Raw genomic sequence first — 16,657 nt, 5'->3', positions numbered from 1 at the left:
CTTCGATTCCATATATATGTGTTAGCATACGGTATTTATTTTTCTCTTTCTGACTTACTTCACTCTGTATGACAGACTCTAGGTCCATCCACCTCACTACAAATAACTCAATTTCGTTTCTTTTTATGGCTGAGTAATATTCCATTGTATATATGTGCCACATCTTCTTTATCCATTCATCTGTTGATGGACACTTAGGTTGCTTCCATGTCCTGGCTATTATAAATAGAGCTGCAATGAACATTTTGGTACATGACTCTTTTTGAATTATGGTTTTCTCAGGGTATATGCCCAGTAGTGGGATTGCTGGGTCATATGGTCTATTTTTCGTATTTTAAGGAACCTCCATACTGTTCTCCATAGTGGCTGTATCAATTTACATTCCCACCAAGAGTGCAAGAGTGTGAAATTAAGAAAACACTCCCATTTACCACTGCAACAAAAAGAATAAAATATCTAGGAATAAACCTACCTAAGGAGACAAAAGACCTGTATGCAGAAAACTATAAGACACTGATGAAAGAAATTAAAGATGATACAAATAGATGGAGAGATATACCATGTTCTTGGGTTGAAAGAATCAACACTGTGAAAATGACTCTACTACCCAAAGCAATCTACAGATTCAATGCAATCCCTATCAAACTACCAGTGGCATTTTTCACAGAACTAGAACAAAAAATTTCACAATTTGTATGGAGACACAAAAGACCCCGAATAGCCAAAGCAATCTTGAGAAAGAAAAATGGAGCTGGAGGAATCAGGCTCCCTCACTTCAGACTATACTACAAAGCTACAGTAATCAAGACAGTATGGTACTGGCACAAAAACAGAAACATAGATCAATGGAACAGGATAGAAAGCCCAGAGATAAACCCAAGCACATATGGTCACCTTATCTTTGATAAAGGAGGCAAGAATATACAGTGGAGAAAAGACAACCTCTTCAATAAGTGGGGGTGGGAAAACTGGACAGGTACATGTAAAAGTATGAAATTAGAACACTCCCTAATACCATACACAAAAATAAACTCAAAATGGATTAAAGACCTAAATGTAAGGCCAGACACTATCAAACTCTTAGAGGAAAACATAGGCAGAACACTCTATGACATAAATCACAGAAAGATCCTTTTTGACCCACCTCCTAGAGAAATGGAAATAAAAACACAAATAAACAAATGGGACCTAATGAAACTTAAAAGCTTTTGCACAGCAAAGGAAACCATAAACAAGACCAAAAGACAACCCTGAGAATGGGAGAAAATATTTGCAAATGAAGCAACTGACAAAGGATTAATCTCCAAAATTTACAAGCAGCTCATGCAGCTCAATATCAAAAAAACAAACAACCCAATCCTATTCCTTTTTAAAATGAGAAATGTCTGTTTGAAAATGTTCTCTATTTCCTTAATTCACTTTGAAATCAGTTTCTTACTACGAAATCATTCTTGTAAGAATTTAACCAACAGGCTTTTCATAAAGCTGGCTCTACTAGGAGAACTAGTTTGGTGAACTGCTGGAACTGCTGCTATGGGAGGGGTACAGGTATAAAATCATCTTGCAACGTTTCAGCAATGATGCATGTAGGCGACCGTAATAGGTGGTGGTAAATGTTTTGCCCAAGTATAGGAATGATTTTAACTAAGATGTATGCTATTCCCTATGCAATAAATTATCAAACAGGGTATGTCTTGTGACCTGTTTTTTTTTTTTAAGGACACATTTTTAATAGCTGAAAAATCTCTGATAATGAATTAGGGTGTTTAGCAACACTGAGAATTAGTTATTTTTAAAATTCAAGACTAAGAGTTTTAGAGAGAATGAAGAGTCTATTAAAATGAGGTTTATCTTAATGATAGGCAAATCAAACTCATACTCTTGACATGTTTTGAAAACTGGTTATATTGAGGGGTGTACAGTACATGCACTTAAAAATGACACTGGACTGTCTTTTGTTCTGAGCCATGCCACTTACTGAAATTGTAAATACATTTTTCACAAAATGCATTGCCAATTATTATCATCCCTCAAAGCAATAAATTGTGACAGTTGCTTTTAATGTTTGTCAGCAACTGTTTTCATTTGTTCAGATATTCTGAATAGTTACACTAATAACTGTTATTTGGTGAATATAAAAAAAATAGATCTGTATATTAATTGTAGAATCTCCATACTGAAACAATTATTTTCCATTTTTATTTTGGTCAATAATTCAAACAACTTCTTAGGTAAAGCATTTGAACACTGTGTCCTTTGTTTAAGGAAGAAAGTTCACCTTTCTTTTTTGTGCAAAGAAATGTATTATTTCAATCATAGTTCAGAACCACCAGGGCAAGAAAGTATAAAGCAGAATCATGTTAAGGGAAAAAAAAAAAGATCATGAGTCACTTAAATATGTATTTTTATTTGTAACAAACAAGTATTAAACTGTAAGGTATTTTTGTACAAATTTAACACTTTAATAGCATGGTATTTATCGTCTACGTATGGTTTTGGGGAATTAAAAATTGTTGCAAATATTTGTATGGAAAAAAAACCCCTCTAACAAATGGAAGAAACAGTGATTTTAAAAAGCAAAGAAAAAAAAATTATATGAACCTTATAAATAATAAATGAGATGAGCATGCAATACATCCTCTGGTTATACTATACATATATCCTCGATTTTGGAGAAAGTGGCCAGATGGGAGGAATTTTGAGGCCAAGGGAACAGAGCAGGCAAAGATTTAAGGTAAAGGAGAACATAATTATTAGGGGAGCTGGAAGTTTTTTATAACTGTAATATTCTATTCTACTATGGTTATTAGTATGTGATCAAAATAAGGCTGATGCAATTAAAAGGAGCCAATTTTAGATGCTGTATGTCATTCATGTGAAGAATCTGGAAATTTGAGAACACATGTCTCCGTGTTCAGAAGAGTGATGTGATCAAATTGGTCCATGTATTAGTTTCCCACTGCCACTATAACAAATTACCACAAATTTAGTGGTTTAAGACACAAATCTATTATCTTACAGCTCTGGAGGCAGAGATCTGAAATGGGTCTCATGAAGCTAAAATCAAGGTGTCCACAGAGATGCATTTCTTCTGAAGGCTGTAAGGGAGAAACCATTTCTTGTATTTTCTAATTTCTAGAGGCCACCTGCATTACCTGGCTTGTAGCTGTTATCACTCCACCCCCTTTGTCACATCTTCTGATTCTCCTTCCTTGCTCTTTCCCTTAGCAGGACTGTTTTTATTACATTTTACCCACCCAGATGATCCAGGATAATCTCCCCATCTGAACATCCTTAATTTAAAGGCACCTGCAAAATTCCTTTTGCCACGTAAAATGCCATATTCACAAGTTCTAGAAGTTGGGACATGGACATCTATGGAGGCCATTTTCTGCCTTCCATATTGACTTAGATAATCTCTCTACAATCATTTAAAAATATTTAATCAATTCTCTGTAGCAAGACGTACATGAGTGGTTGTGGCTAAAAGGATGAACAAAATATGCATAGTCTCTTCTCTCATAGCATATAGAAGCTGGTAGAAGAGGAAGGTATTAGTCAAATTATCATGCAAATATACAATTATTCTGTGTAATTATAGCAAGAAACTGATTATCAAGATTAAGAAACTGAATTTAAAGTACAGAAAGCTATAGCAGTTTATGAGAGGGAGATCAAATATAGCCTATAGTATCAAAGAAGGCTTTCCTAAGCAACTGAGAATAAAAACAAAAGTAAAATGAAAAGTGCCTAGTATTTCATTTGTGAGGTCTATTAGATGGTGGAGAAAGCTTATTAGGTTTTCTTGAGAAGCACATTAACAGTTAAGAACATAGGAATAATCCAGATTTCACTGAATTGAATAAAATGGCAGGTGAAAAACTTCAGGTAAGATATGCTGACAACTCTTCCAAGAAGTTTTGCTAAGAGGAGGGAGAGGGGAAAAAAACTAGAAGAGAACGTGAATTTGAAGGAGAAACAAAAAGAAAATAAACATGTGTGAGAAAGTAAAAATAGCAAGGTTGAGGTTAAAGATATAGTATTAGGAAGGAATAACTGATTAACAAAAGACCCCAAACCAGCTGGGAAGACATGGAACCCAGAGCCCAGATGGAGGAACAAACCTTAGAAGAATCACTCTGTTCATTGTATCAGAAGGGAAAGAGAAAGTATGAAGTGAATTTAAATTTTAGGTGTGCAGGTGAGAATTAGAGAGTTCCTTTATCATAGAGTTCATTTCCTACAAAAGTGGGTGGCATGGTCCTATGTGCTTAGCAGCCAAAGTGGCATCATGGAGAAGACAGGACAGTTGGACTGATGAAAAATTAATGTTTTACCAAGGAGATGAGATGGCAAATGGTGGATAATGGAGTAGAGGGTATTGCCAAGAAAGTGGTTATGTCATATATAAATGAAATTTTAAAAAACTGAAGAGAGGAGAGAGCTAAATAGAAGAGTCATATCACTAACTCCTTCAATTCACTCATTCACTTGACAGATATCTATCAAGACATACTATGTGCCAAGATCTACCTAGGCATTAAAGAGTCAAGGAAACAGCAATTTCAGAAAAGTTAAAGAAGTGAAGTAGTATGACAGAAAGCTGGAAAGATAAAGTTATGGTCTGAAAATGAGATTTGAAATCAAGGTTACAGATATTATCAGTTAGGAATGGCTGATATATGTATCAGAAACAAAAGTGGTTAAAGGAAAAGGTAATGAACTGGCTCAAGTAAATGAAAAGTCCAAGGGATGAGTTAGCTTAATGCCAGAAGACCCAGGGCTCAAATATCAGGACTTGGAATATCTCCATTCTTGGGTATAAAACATGTTTTTTTTGGTTTCATTCCCAGGTACAATAGGTGTCAAAGTGTTTCCTACAGAGCAAATGGCCATAGAAACCTTAGCCTCATATCCTTTCAGTCACATCCAATAAGAAACACCAAGGGTTTTTCCCAATCTTCCACAAATATTCTGTGAAAGAAAAAGATTGGACCAGCTTAGGTTAGGCTAAACTAGTTACTGTTACTAGTTACTAGCAATACTTTGGCTTCCAAGGGGGTTCTCCAGAAAGAGTACCGTCAAGACAAATGGCATTGGATCCCCAAGGGAGGAATGAATAAAATGAAATAGAGGACTGTAGCTAGAAGAATGCAAATGGGATGCTGGAGAAGTAAACTATGAACATCCACTAAAAAGACATAGTTTTTCTATTTCTAATGTTAGTATCTCCTCTTATATGGCCACAAGAGTTGATGGCTAACATGGATGGGAGGTAGAAATCATTAGAACTGAGAAATTCAAAGTAGTGTTGGTTCACCAGGTTAGATAGTAAAGTCACCTGGGACAATGGCACATCTTGGGAGAGAGTAGTAGACTTCTATGTGCAAAAGGCTTTTAAAATAAAAGTGAATGAGAAGGCTGATGGAGGGAAATAAAGAAGGTAGAGATGGCAAAGCTAGATGACTCAAGCCTACTATTATTTTTCTAAATAATGTTATATCCCACATATTGTCAAATACCATTTTAATCGATATTTTAATATTATCCTTGAAAAAATGATTATTTTGAATTTCTTAGTAACTGACTTGTCTAACTTTTTTTAATGTTTTAGGAAATTAAAATATAGTGAAAATACTCAAAGTACTTTCAGATTTAACAATTTACATAATATATATTTAATCCTTGGACTTTTAATACATTTTTGTCTCTTTCCACATTAAAAAAGAGTAATTTCTTACTTTGTCATTCTGATTATATACACTCAACTTTAATAACATTTGTTTTTCATTTCCCAGGAATTTTCATGAAATTTCATTCATACTACTAGAAGCAATGTGACACTATGTTATATACATGCATACACATATATTAGAAGATGGATATTTGTAAAAACATACTTTTAAAAAGATATTTTTTTCAAGAATCTAAATAATGGAGGTGGGGGAGAGGGAACTGGATGAAGGCAGTCAAAGGGACAAGATTCTGGTTATAAGATATATAAGTACTAGAGATGTAATATATAACAAACAATTCACACTGCTGTGTGTTCTATATGAAATTTGTTAAGGGTAAATCCTAACAGTTCTCATAGTAATAAAAAAACTTTTTTCTATTTCTTTAACTTTGTATCTACATGAGATGATGTTCACTAAACTTAATGTGATAGTCACTTCATGATGTAAGTCAACTAATTATGCTGTATATCTTAAAGTTACAGTGCTGTATGTCAATTATTATCTCAATAAAAATGGAAGAAAAAATCTAAATTATTATTATACATTTTAAATAATAATGCAAGAAAATATTTAGAGTTGGCTTTTGTTTGAGAAACAGAAATTATGGGAAATGTAACTCAATTTCAGCTTTCATTAACACTAATATATGTCTAATCTGGAATAATTTATTCTTAGATTCCATGCTTTTAGAAGCAGGTATGTGAAGGGAGCAGAATATGCCACCCCAAAATGCACCACTTTAGCAGATGAATTATTTGAGGCTGAAGGCAGTCAAGACCAGCAGACTCAGAAAGAGCTTTTTTACCTCCCTCTTAACTGCCTAAAAAGAATTTGGATAGGGGGCTGAATCCAGGAGAGAGCTATTACCAGAGATAACTTTATCTGAAAGACTCCTCTACATAGCAGGGCAAATATCTGATTACCAAACATCTGCTCTTCTCATCCTCCTGTGAATCACCCCTCTCCCCTTTGAAGCCCCAGACCCCTATCTCTACCCTTAGCTCAGGATAGCATGTAAGCCTCAACTGGCTGACTGCCTTTAAGTGTCATGTCTTTGTGGGGTTCCCATATGTACATAACTAAATTTGTTTCTTCTGTTAGTCTGTCTTATATCAATTTAATTATTAGACCAGCCAAAGAACCTAGCAGGGAAAAGTTTTCCATTGCTGCACATTATTCATGTTAATTTTCTAAAAAATTATCCTATTGATAGAAAAATATAAATGCCCAACTCAATAGAACATGAAATGAATCAGTGAAAGAAAAATGTCTCCTTGCTTGTTCAAACAACTTAGATCATTCAAGTAGCTTACTACTACAGGTTATGTGTCTTTTTTTGGCATTATGAAGGAAAATAAACTATATAGAAATTCAGACAGATACAAGAACATGAGATATCTTGAAGCCATTGAAACTGAATCCCAGGCATTAGGTTATCACAGTGATTTAATGAAGCTATCATTACCATATCAGAATTCCCATCAGATGCCAATATTATTTAGACCTCAGAAACGCATGTTTAACAAGGGAAAAAATAAGAACAACTAAGTAAACAAATTTGAGATTGGCATAGAGCTGATATATATTCAAAATTTCATAATGCGTTAATAAGGTAAAGAAAAAGGACAAAAAACGTTAAAGGCTTTCAGAGTGTATACTATTCAGGCTCTAAGTAGATGAAACTCCTTTTTTGATGTTATTGCTTGTTACTGAGTAAATTATTACTTATGCCTCTGCAAAGGCAAGGTATTAAGAGCCATAAGCATCCAATACTTTAAAAATTATTTCTACAATGTTCGTTAATTTTTCAAAAGGCATATAAAGACAGAAGAAATTTCAATTATTAAAAAAAAAAAGAAATGCATGTTTACCTTCTTACCTTCTGAATAGTTACAACTGAATGGAGTACTTTTCCCCCTCCCCACCTCCTCCTCCCATTCCCCCTCTCTCATTCTCACTTTCTCCTTCCCTCTTCCCCACTTCATAAGTGTGGCAGAAAAACAAGCTGAGAAAAATGCCTTTTCATTATTCTATAGCCACATGTTTTCATTTTTCAAACTCATTATATTTGACAAGAATTAATTTAAATTACACTAATGAATCTGCACTTGTATGACGAATTATTTTTTGGTTGACAAATAAAATGTTCCTTAGATAAAATAGTAGACAAAACAGCACTGTTCTGAGGGAAGACAATAAAGGCTTTCTTTCTAAGTATAAGGGAAACTTAGTCATGAAAAATAGCTGAATTGATTTCCAAAGAGTGATCAAATTCTTCCACTTCTTCAAATAAACTTCCAATGCAGCACTGCATAAAGAGCCCCCTTGTGAGACACTATTTTACTACTGTGCTGTAAGATTATAATCTGCATTAAAGATAGACAAGTTCTAAATTTTTAATATTTCTTAGATAATATCAAAACTGATAGCCACAATTTGTGATATTAACTTCATCTAAAAATGCATTCCAGATACTCCTGTGAATAGGGAAATCTGTGTGAATTATACTCTAGTCTAGCCTACAGAAAGAAATGACAGCCCAGTCTCTCGGCTTCTTGGCGGTAGCTGTCTCTTCGGCCTTTTACTTAATTTCCAGGACTTGAATTTACCGCCATGTCCTCTGAAGAAGCGAAGCTCTTCGTGGGAGGGCTCAGCTTCAACACTGATGAGCAGGCTCTGGAAGACCAGTTCAGCAGCTTCGGACCTATTTCTGAGGTGGTTGTTGTCAAGGACCGGGAGACTCAGCGATCCCGGGGTTTTGGCTTCATCACCTTCACCAATCCAGAGCATGCCTCAGATGCCATGAGAGCCATGAATGGAGAGTCTCTGGACGGTCGTCAGATCTGTGTAGACCACCGGGCAAGTCGGCCCGGGGAACAAGAGGGGGTGCCTTTGGGGCCTATGGGCGTGGTTGCAGCTACTCTAGAGGTGGTGGGGACCAGGGCTATGGAAGTGGCAGGTATGACAGCCAACCTGGAGGATATGGATATGGATATGGAAGGTCCAGAGACTATGGCAGCAGAAGCCAGGGTGGTTATGACCGCTACTCAGGAGGAAATTACAGGGATAATTATGATAACTGAGATGAGGCATGCACACCTAATGTAGATACACAAGGAATAAAACTTCTTCTGATCCAGGACCATCCTTCCAAATGGCTGTATTTTATAAAGATTTTTGGGGCTGCACTGAAACATCTGTTTTAGTTACATCAACTTCTTTTTTTGAGTAGAGCTCCCAAAGTAGCTTGTTAAAGACCTTTCAGAAAGTTCCATGTGTTTTTTTTTTTAATTTTTCTCCCATTTAAAGACAAATTCCGAGACATTTGTGGAGCCTGGATATTTCTTCCTTTTTTACCAGTTTTTTAGTTCGGGCTCTCAGGAATGTTGGTTCTGGCAAAAAATGTTTGGCCAGACTGATTTTTTTAAATAATGTGCATCTAGGAACATTTTAAACACCTGTACACAATGTTTAATCGTGATTAGGAAGCAATTTCTGACTGTAACTATAAGAAATGAAGAACATGATTACTTAGAGGTGTTTTTTACTCCAGATCTCTGCCTTGATTATATAGAAGTTTCTTAAAAATATTTGTGTGTAATTTTTTTTAATACTGGAAGAAAAAAATATTCTGTTGTGTTTCATGTAGCATTTAGGATGTCTTTCACTGAGTTGATTAAAAATGAAATCTGAAAACAAACAAACAAAAACAAAACAAAAAAAAAGATATGACAGAAGGAAGGTCATTAATGCTGAAAAATATGGAGAGGCATTGAGGTTTTTTGTTTTGGTTTTGGTTTTTAACAGAGCATCTATGAATACATTCATGTTATTTGTCCCAACCTCCAGTTTTGAATTTTTTAGGGGAAGTGTGGAGGAAGATTTTGGCAATAAAGGAGGAAGAGGAAAGGAGGAAATCTAAGTCTCAACCCCATGATCTGCCTCAGTTCCAAGTATAGAGATTTTGTTCTTAGTTAGAAACATTTTTCCTCCACTGGGTAAGAGAAAATGCTTTGGGGCTACAAATGTATTCATTCATTTAACAGCACTTAAGTACCTACTATATGCCGCTCCAGATAAAGCTAGGAAACAATATCTGTTCTCAAGTAGCTCACTATCTAAAAAAGGGGTGGGGAGGGCCAGAATATGTACCACGAGGTATGATATAGTCAAATTTCAATAATATGTATAAGCACTGGTTACTAAGGAAGAACAGGAGTTAGCAACACTGAGGAAGGAAAAAGGTATTCAACTTAGAACAGTACAAATACACAGGACTAAAAAGGGTCTTGAATCAAAAAACTGAACAGCAAATACCTTGATATATCTGGAATACAGGACGGTGAATAAATGTAAAACAATCTGACTGAAAAGTAGGTAGGGCTTTTAACACTGTTAAGAAGTTAAGGGGCTTCCGTGGTGGCGCAGTCGTTGCGAATATGCCTGCCAATGCAGGGGACACGGGTTCGAGCCCTGGTCTGGGAAGATGCCACATGCCGCGGAGCAACTGGGCCCGTGAGGCACAACTACTGAGCTTGCGCGTCTGGAGCCTGTGCTCTGCAACAAGAGAGGCCGTGATAGTGAGAGGCCCGCGCACCGCAATGAAGAGTGGCCCCTGCTTGCTGCAACTAGAGAAAACCCTTGCACAGAAACGAAGACCCAACATAGCCAAAAATTAATTAATTAATTAATTAATTTTTAAAAAGTTAAGAAATATTATAAACATAAAAATGAGATACCATTGAAGGATTTTCATATAGTAATAATGCTTATTTTTAAAAAACACCTAATTCTAGAAAATAATGCACAAAGTAAATAAAAATCACATATCATTCTTAAGAAAATCAACATTAACTTATATTGCATTTCTATCATAAGTACAAAATAAGAACTCCTTTTTTGTAATATGACCACAATACCAATAGCAAACTGAAAAAAAAAAGTAAGAATTCCTTAATGACTCAAATACCCAGTTGGTGCTACAATTCTGAAATAGGATAATGATATGACCACAATCGCATTGGCAGTGGTAGAGAGGGGAAAACTGAGGTGGGTGGGGACAAAACAAGACAGTAATATGACTAACTAGACGCCTAGTGCAAAATTCCAGACAAGCAGGTATGCCCAGAAGATGCTTGGCTTCTAGTTCAGAAAGCTTCCAGGTGGAAGTTTACCTTTATTCGACTCCCTCCATTCACACTAATAGAATAACTAGTTCTACCTATACTGAAGACGGTTAATTTTAGCAAAATTCTAGTCAAAAAAATGATTAGGCTTTCTAGAAGGAGAACCCATAAAATTCAAATATTAGAAAATAAGAATTCTTAACTCTTGGATCCCTTATATTAAAGTTTGCAAAGTTACAATAATTAACCCTTAAATATAATTATGAGTCCTTTTATATAGGAGTATAATAGCTTTTAGGCCATGAAGCAATGACTAAGTCATTAAAGGGCAATTTCTGACCATTTCAGCTTGGAAGGCAGTTTTTCTAAGAATTACAAAGCAGGGACAGAGACAAGGAGAAGTAAGGGATTCAAGTTGAAAAACTACAGATGCGTAATATTCTTGGTACTGCCCTGTCCAAATTTGGCTGTCTACATTCCCAACTAACCCTGGAACATCTGTTTCAACAGTATTGGACCTCCTGAAGAATAAAATGAGATATCCTTTTGTGACGAAGTCTAAGGTAAGCTTGGAAATTTGGGAAAGGATACTTCCCACACTCATACCCCCCAGAATTATATGGGCAGAAGAGGGAGGGACCTCTTTTTTAAAATCAAATGCTCTTATAGAACATTTAGTACTTCCCTAATTTGTAATCTCCATCCAACTCCCCACTCAGTGAATAAACCAGCCACATCATAAGGCAGCTTTTAGTCCCTGATTCCATCACCAAATTTGCTAGTCTTTTTATTTATTTATTTATTTTTGGCTGTGTCGGGTCTTCGTTGCTGCACGCGGGGTTTCTCTAGTTGCGGCGAGCAGGGGCTACTCTTCGTTGCGGTGTGCAGGCTTCTCATTTCAGTGGCTTCTCTTGTTGCGGAACGTGGGCTCTAGGCATGCAGGCTTCAGAAGTTGTGGCACTCGGGCTCAGTAGTTGTGGCTCACAGGCTCTAGAGCACAGGCTCAGTAGTTGTGGTGCACGGGCTTTGGTGCTCCAGGGCATGTGGGATCTTCCCAGACCAGGGATCGAACCCGTGTCCTCTGCACTGGCAGGCGGATTCCCAACCACTGCACCACCAGAGAAGTCCCTCACTAGTCTTATATATACATAAAGGAGTTGATTAAATTCTTAATATCCCCATTTTGTAGGATAAAAATTGAAGGAGGTAAGAATATAATATTTAATGAACCCCTTTAGGCACCACACACTATACAGGACATTTTACCTGTTTTATTTCACTTAATGAGCAGATGGCTGATGGTTTAGCCATTGGAATAATTTGCTAACAGTAAAAATGTGGTAGAGAATTAAGGCTGAAAGTATCACATATCAAGTAGTATAAAAAGCTGTATGTTCTTCACTCACCTCTTAATTCAAATTATGTTGTGGCACCTAATATGCATATAATGACTTTGTTTTGCTCAATGTAAAGACTAATTTGTCTGAAAGATTTAGTACTGATCCATGTAGAACTATGGTCAGTATTGGAATTTGAGCATCAGTTATTTTTTAAATGTGTAACATTATTGACCATATACGTTATAACTTATGAAATATAGAATATTAGAAAAAGATACCTATGAGGAGAAACCATTTGCCATTTTAAAGTTACATTAATATAGGGAAAGTAACTATCAACTTAGTCACTTGAGACATTTTTTAAACAATTTCTGGATCTCACTTTGAATTTTTATCCTCAAAGCTTTCTGTATAGTGTGGGTATTGGCTGGAGGTCTGCAGGGGCTGGTTGCAGAGAACTAGGAAAACATTTCACCTTCTCCCTCACTGCGATGCTCAGTGTGCACCCACACTCCCTGTGGTTTGCACCTCTAGATTTATAAGAAGAACAAACCAGGGAAAAAGTAAACATGTAAAAGGAAAGTAGATAGGATGCTAGAATGGGAATAAGCCTTCAGAATAATTTGTTCCAAAATCAAAGAAGGTAATTTAAGCTAGCAAAAGATCAAGGGCATGAGCTCTTAGTCATAGATTCTGGCACTGCACAGAACCTCGTTAGCGTTAGGGGTTCAAACAGAGGCCCCTCTAGAGAGGCAAGTGAGGGAACCAAACTCCAGAAGCCCATCAGGAAGCTGACACTATTTCTTTTGGGAATAAGTTGTTTTCAGAATGGTATATATGCTTCCTGAGAACTATTGTGTTTTTTTTTCCCTACAGTATAGGATTAAACATCCTGATGAACAAAGGACATTTCTGAACGCTTTTCCACATGGTTTGAACCACGGCCAATGTCTCTTAAAATAAAAGACCGTGTCAATTTAAATTCTGGTGTCCTATGTTTGATTTGATTTTATTATTTTTAGTTTCGTAAGCCAATAGTTTCTCAAGCCAGGTGGGTGCAAACGGTAATCACAGAAGTTCAGTTGATTAACTTTCATTTATTCTTTATGTGGAAAAAAATTGAAAATGCTATGATTCCTGGTACTGCTAGACAAATAGGATTTGTAACTATTTTACAAATACTAACACACATACATTTACTGAGCGCTTTTCATGTCGCAGGCACTGAGAAGCTCTTTACATATATTAACTCATTTAATCTTCATCTTTACCCTACAAGATATGTGCTATTACTCGTTTTTTATACAAAAGAAAACTAAGTCACAGACAGTTTAAGAAACCTACTCAATGTAACTCAGGAGATGACAAAAAAGGATTCATATCCCTCGGCTTGGCTTTATAGTTCTATGCTCTTATCTGCTATGTCACACCATGTTTACCGAGTTTTCCTTCTGTTGGCTGGTGTTAGCTTAAGTTTTTCCAGATTATCAGCTGTTAGAAGGCAAACAATTTAAAACAAAAACAGAGTCCATGGACTGAATTAAGGATTAAGGAAAACAGTGATGTAACTTTAAGAAGAGATTTTTTAAAGTACGTTCTGGCATAAATCAGTGATTCTCCAGAAATAGGATTATCTAGGCCTGGCATAAATCAGTGATTCTCCAGAAATAGGATTATCTAGGCCAGCCTCCCAAAATGCCAACTGAATTTCAGAACCATTTTCTTAATGTCCGCAAGGCAAGTAGCAAATAGAAGATATTATTAGATACTGCCAATTAACGAACAGTTAAAATGTATTCATTTTTATGTAAATAATTCAACAAAAATTGGCAATTCACAAAGTTGTGAACTACATGAATACAAACTATGAATCTTTGATTAAGATTCACAGAACTGTTTTTAATGAGTCAATTTTGGAAGTGCTTTCTGTAGAAGAGTAACTCTAGGAGAAAATAGTTGTATATAAAATAGAGCAAATACCCATTATGAGGCACAAGCTGGAGAAAATTAGGTCATGTTCTCATACTTAGCAATCTAAAGGAAACAGTATAGAAATCTAAAAAATTGTTTATGTATATATAATAATTTATAAACTAATTCCTTATGGTTATTTCATAGAGGAGCACTTTCTTGGAGTCAAAGAACTCTCAGTGCCCTACCTTTTTTATTTAAGAATCCCATGATCCATTCCTCTCATAGGTAAATTGTTAAGTGTATATTATTTGCATTTGATGTATATATGTCACAAACATATGTCTTCTGTTTTAGTATTTGGTGATCTGGTAGTTTTGCTTTATTTACTTGCCACATATTTTAGAACTGTCAATTAGATGGTATCCAGATGAAAACAGGAAATATGACATTGAAGGGTCTGGGAAAGTCACTCCTTAAGTGACATTTTGGCACAAAAAAGAAAAAGTAGAGGCATTCCTGATAAATCTCTGAATATTTGAAGAAAAAATATGTTCTGAGTTGCTCCTGCTCTAAAATGTTAAACTGAGCTTCCAAAGTAAGATTCTAGATAAGGATTTATTATGGGGACCACAAATCAGTGCAATGACTCTTAAACCCCTCAGTCACACTGATGAAGGTTTAAAGTACAGTCATTTTGAAGAATGGAGGGATGGGAAGCCCTATCTCCCAACTCCAAATCAATAAAGAAGAGCTGTAGGAAGGGAAGGAGATCCACTGAATGAGTGCTTATCAGCTTTGCATTTTCCAGGTTAAGGTCAAACACCTGGCTACCTTTTTTTTGATGAAAGGCACCATGGAGAGGTCATTCCCACTAGTCAGCTGGTACTCAGTTTTCAAGAAAATGAATTTATCAGGATTTTCCACAGACCAGATGCAGGCCACATAAATGAAAGAGCACATATGGGATCATTTAAGTTCTTTTCATGAAGACCACTGGAAGAGGTGTAAAGACCTCAGCAAAAGAAAGAGTAAGTGACAGGTCAGAATGGAGATAATACATCAAGAGAACTGCTAAGTAAGCCAACCTGAAAAAGGCTATATATTGTATAATTCCAACAATATGACATTGTAGAACAGAAAAAAGTATGAAGACAGTAAAAAGATTAGTGGTTTCCAGGGATTAGTCGATAGGGAGGGATGAACAGAGCACAGAAGATTTTTAGGGCAATGAAACTACTCTGCACAATACTCTAATTGCCAATATATGATTATACATTTGTCAAACACATAAAAGGTAAAACTGAGTGAATCCTAATATAAGCCATGGGATATAGTTAATATATCAACATTCATTTGTCAATTTTAACAAATGTACTATACCAGTGCAAGATGTTCACAGGGAAAACTGCAGGGGGTGGGGAGGGGGGCTATATGGAAGTCTCTGTACATTCTACTCAATTTTCCTATGAGCATAAACTGCTCAAAAAATAAAGTTTCTTGAAATAAAAATAAAGGTATCTCAAAAACAAAGCAGCCAGAAATTGTTTTAAAAGATAGCACCAACCACAAAAGAGGAGGAGAGGTAAGAGAATGGGGGAAGGAAAAGGAAATGAATAGTATTTGAAGGTGTGAGACTGGGTGAAATTATTTGAAACATGGTTGGTATGCACCCACAGATGAATGCTTTCAGAGACATTATTGTCCACCTTGCCAATTGCAGAGAATTCTGAGACTACTGGTTAGGAAGCTTCCATGAGTGTCACGCTTGATCCTTAGTCAAGTCACAATTTGTCCTTAAGGATACTTTTTATATACCTCTAGCTGCAAATATTTATAAGGGTCTCCCATTACCCTAACGTTCATTTTCCAAATACCTGAATTTATAAGGTAGGATAGAAAAACATCACTACCCAAAAATATTCATAAGTGAATTGATGACCTGTAAAACCCATTATCACTGAAATCTCCCCAATTAATACTAGTTTTCCATATTCGTTGCTCAACCTCTTTAACGTTCAGTCCCTACTGACTGTCGACTGGAATGCTGAAAATACTATGCAAATAATATTAAATCATTTACAAAGTAAAATTTTAAAAGTAGCAAATTATTTATAAAGTGATGTTGGAAAATACAATTGGAAAGCCATAGACAAATGGTGATATAACAGAGTTTAACAAATTAAAAACTGAAGAAAAGAATCCAAGTTTCAGAAAAGATTAATTTGAGTATCAAAGCATTAATAAAAGATCTTTGGGAAAATGGGTAGCGCCTGGTATCAGATGTTTTTAAAAGAGATCCTTGTACTGACTGGCTGTAGGATTCAAACATAAGGTGAAAGGATCAGGTCATACCGTCCTCTCATTTTGTTTGGAAAATCATAATACCCTAAACTATTGTAAATAAGAGGAAAATACCTCCATAAGTTTCTTTCATTTTTTTAAGATACTGTCCTACTATGTCCACCCCCTCCAACTACCTACTATGACATTTTGATCCTTTTAATATATGTGTAGTGGGCTTTTTCTGATACAATTATGT

The 16,657-nt window shown here is 35.8% G+C and overlaps 1 long non-coding RNA gene and 1 pseudogene across 2 annotated transcripts in view; one reads left to right on the top strand and one right to left on the bottom strand.

Annotated features, from left to right (window-relative positions):
• The window catches only part of LOC309665934, a 203,104-nt gene that overhangs the window by 175,071 nt on the left and 11,376 nt on the right, over nucleotides 1-16,657 (bottom strand). The window lies entirely within an intron of this gene.
• LOC309665915 (RNA-binding protein 3 pseudogene) lies at nucleotides 8,258-9,328 on the top strand (annotated as a pseudogene). The gene has a single exon. The product of its transcript is annotated as an RNA-binding protein 3 pseudogene (transcript).

The sequence above is a fragment of the Balaenoptera physalus genome (genome assembly GCF_965194825.1).
Source record: "Balaenoptera physalus genome assembly, chromosome: 8".
Taxonomy (NCBI): Eukaryota; Metazoa; Chordata; class Mammalia; order Artiodactyla; family Balaenopteridae; genus Balaenoptera; species Balaenoptera physalus.
Note: the sequence above shows the minus strand (reverse complement) of the source record. Positions and strands in the feature narration are given on the sequence as shown.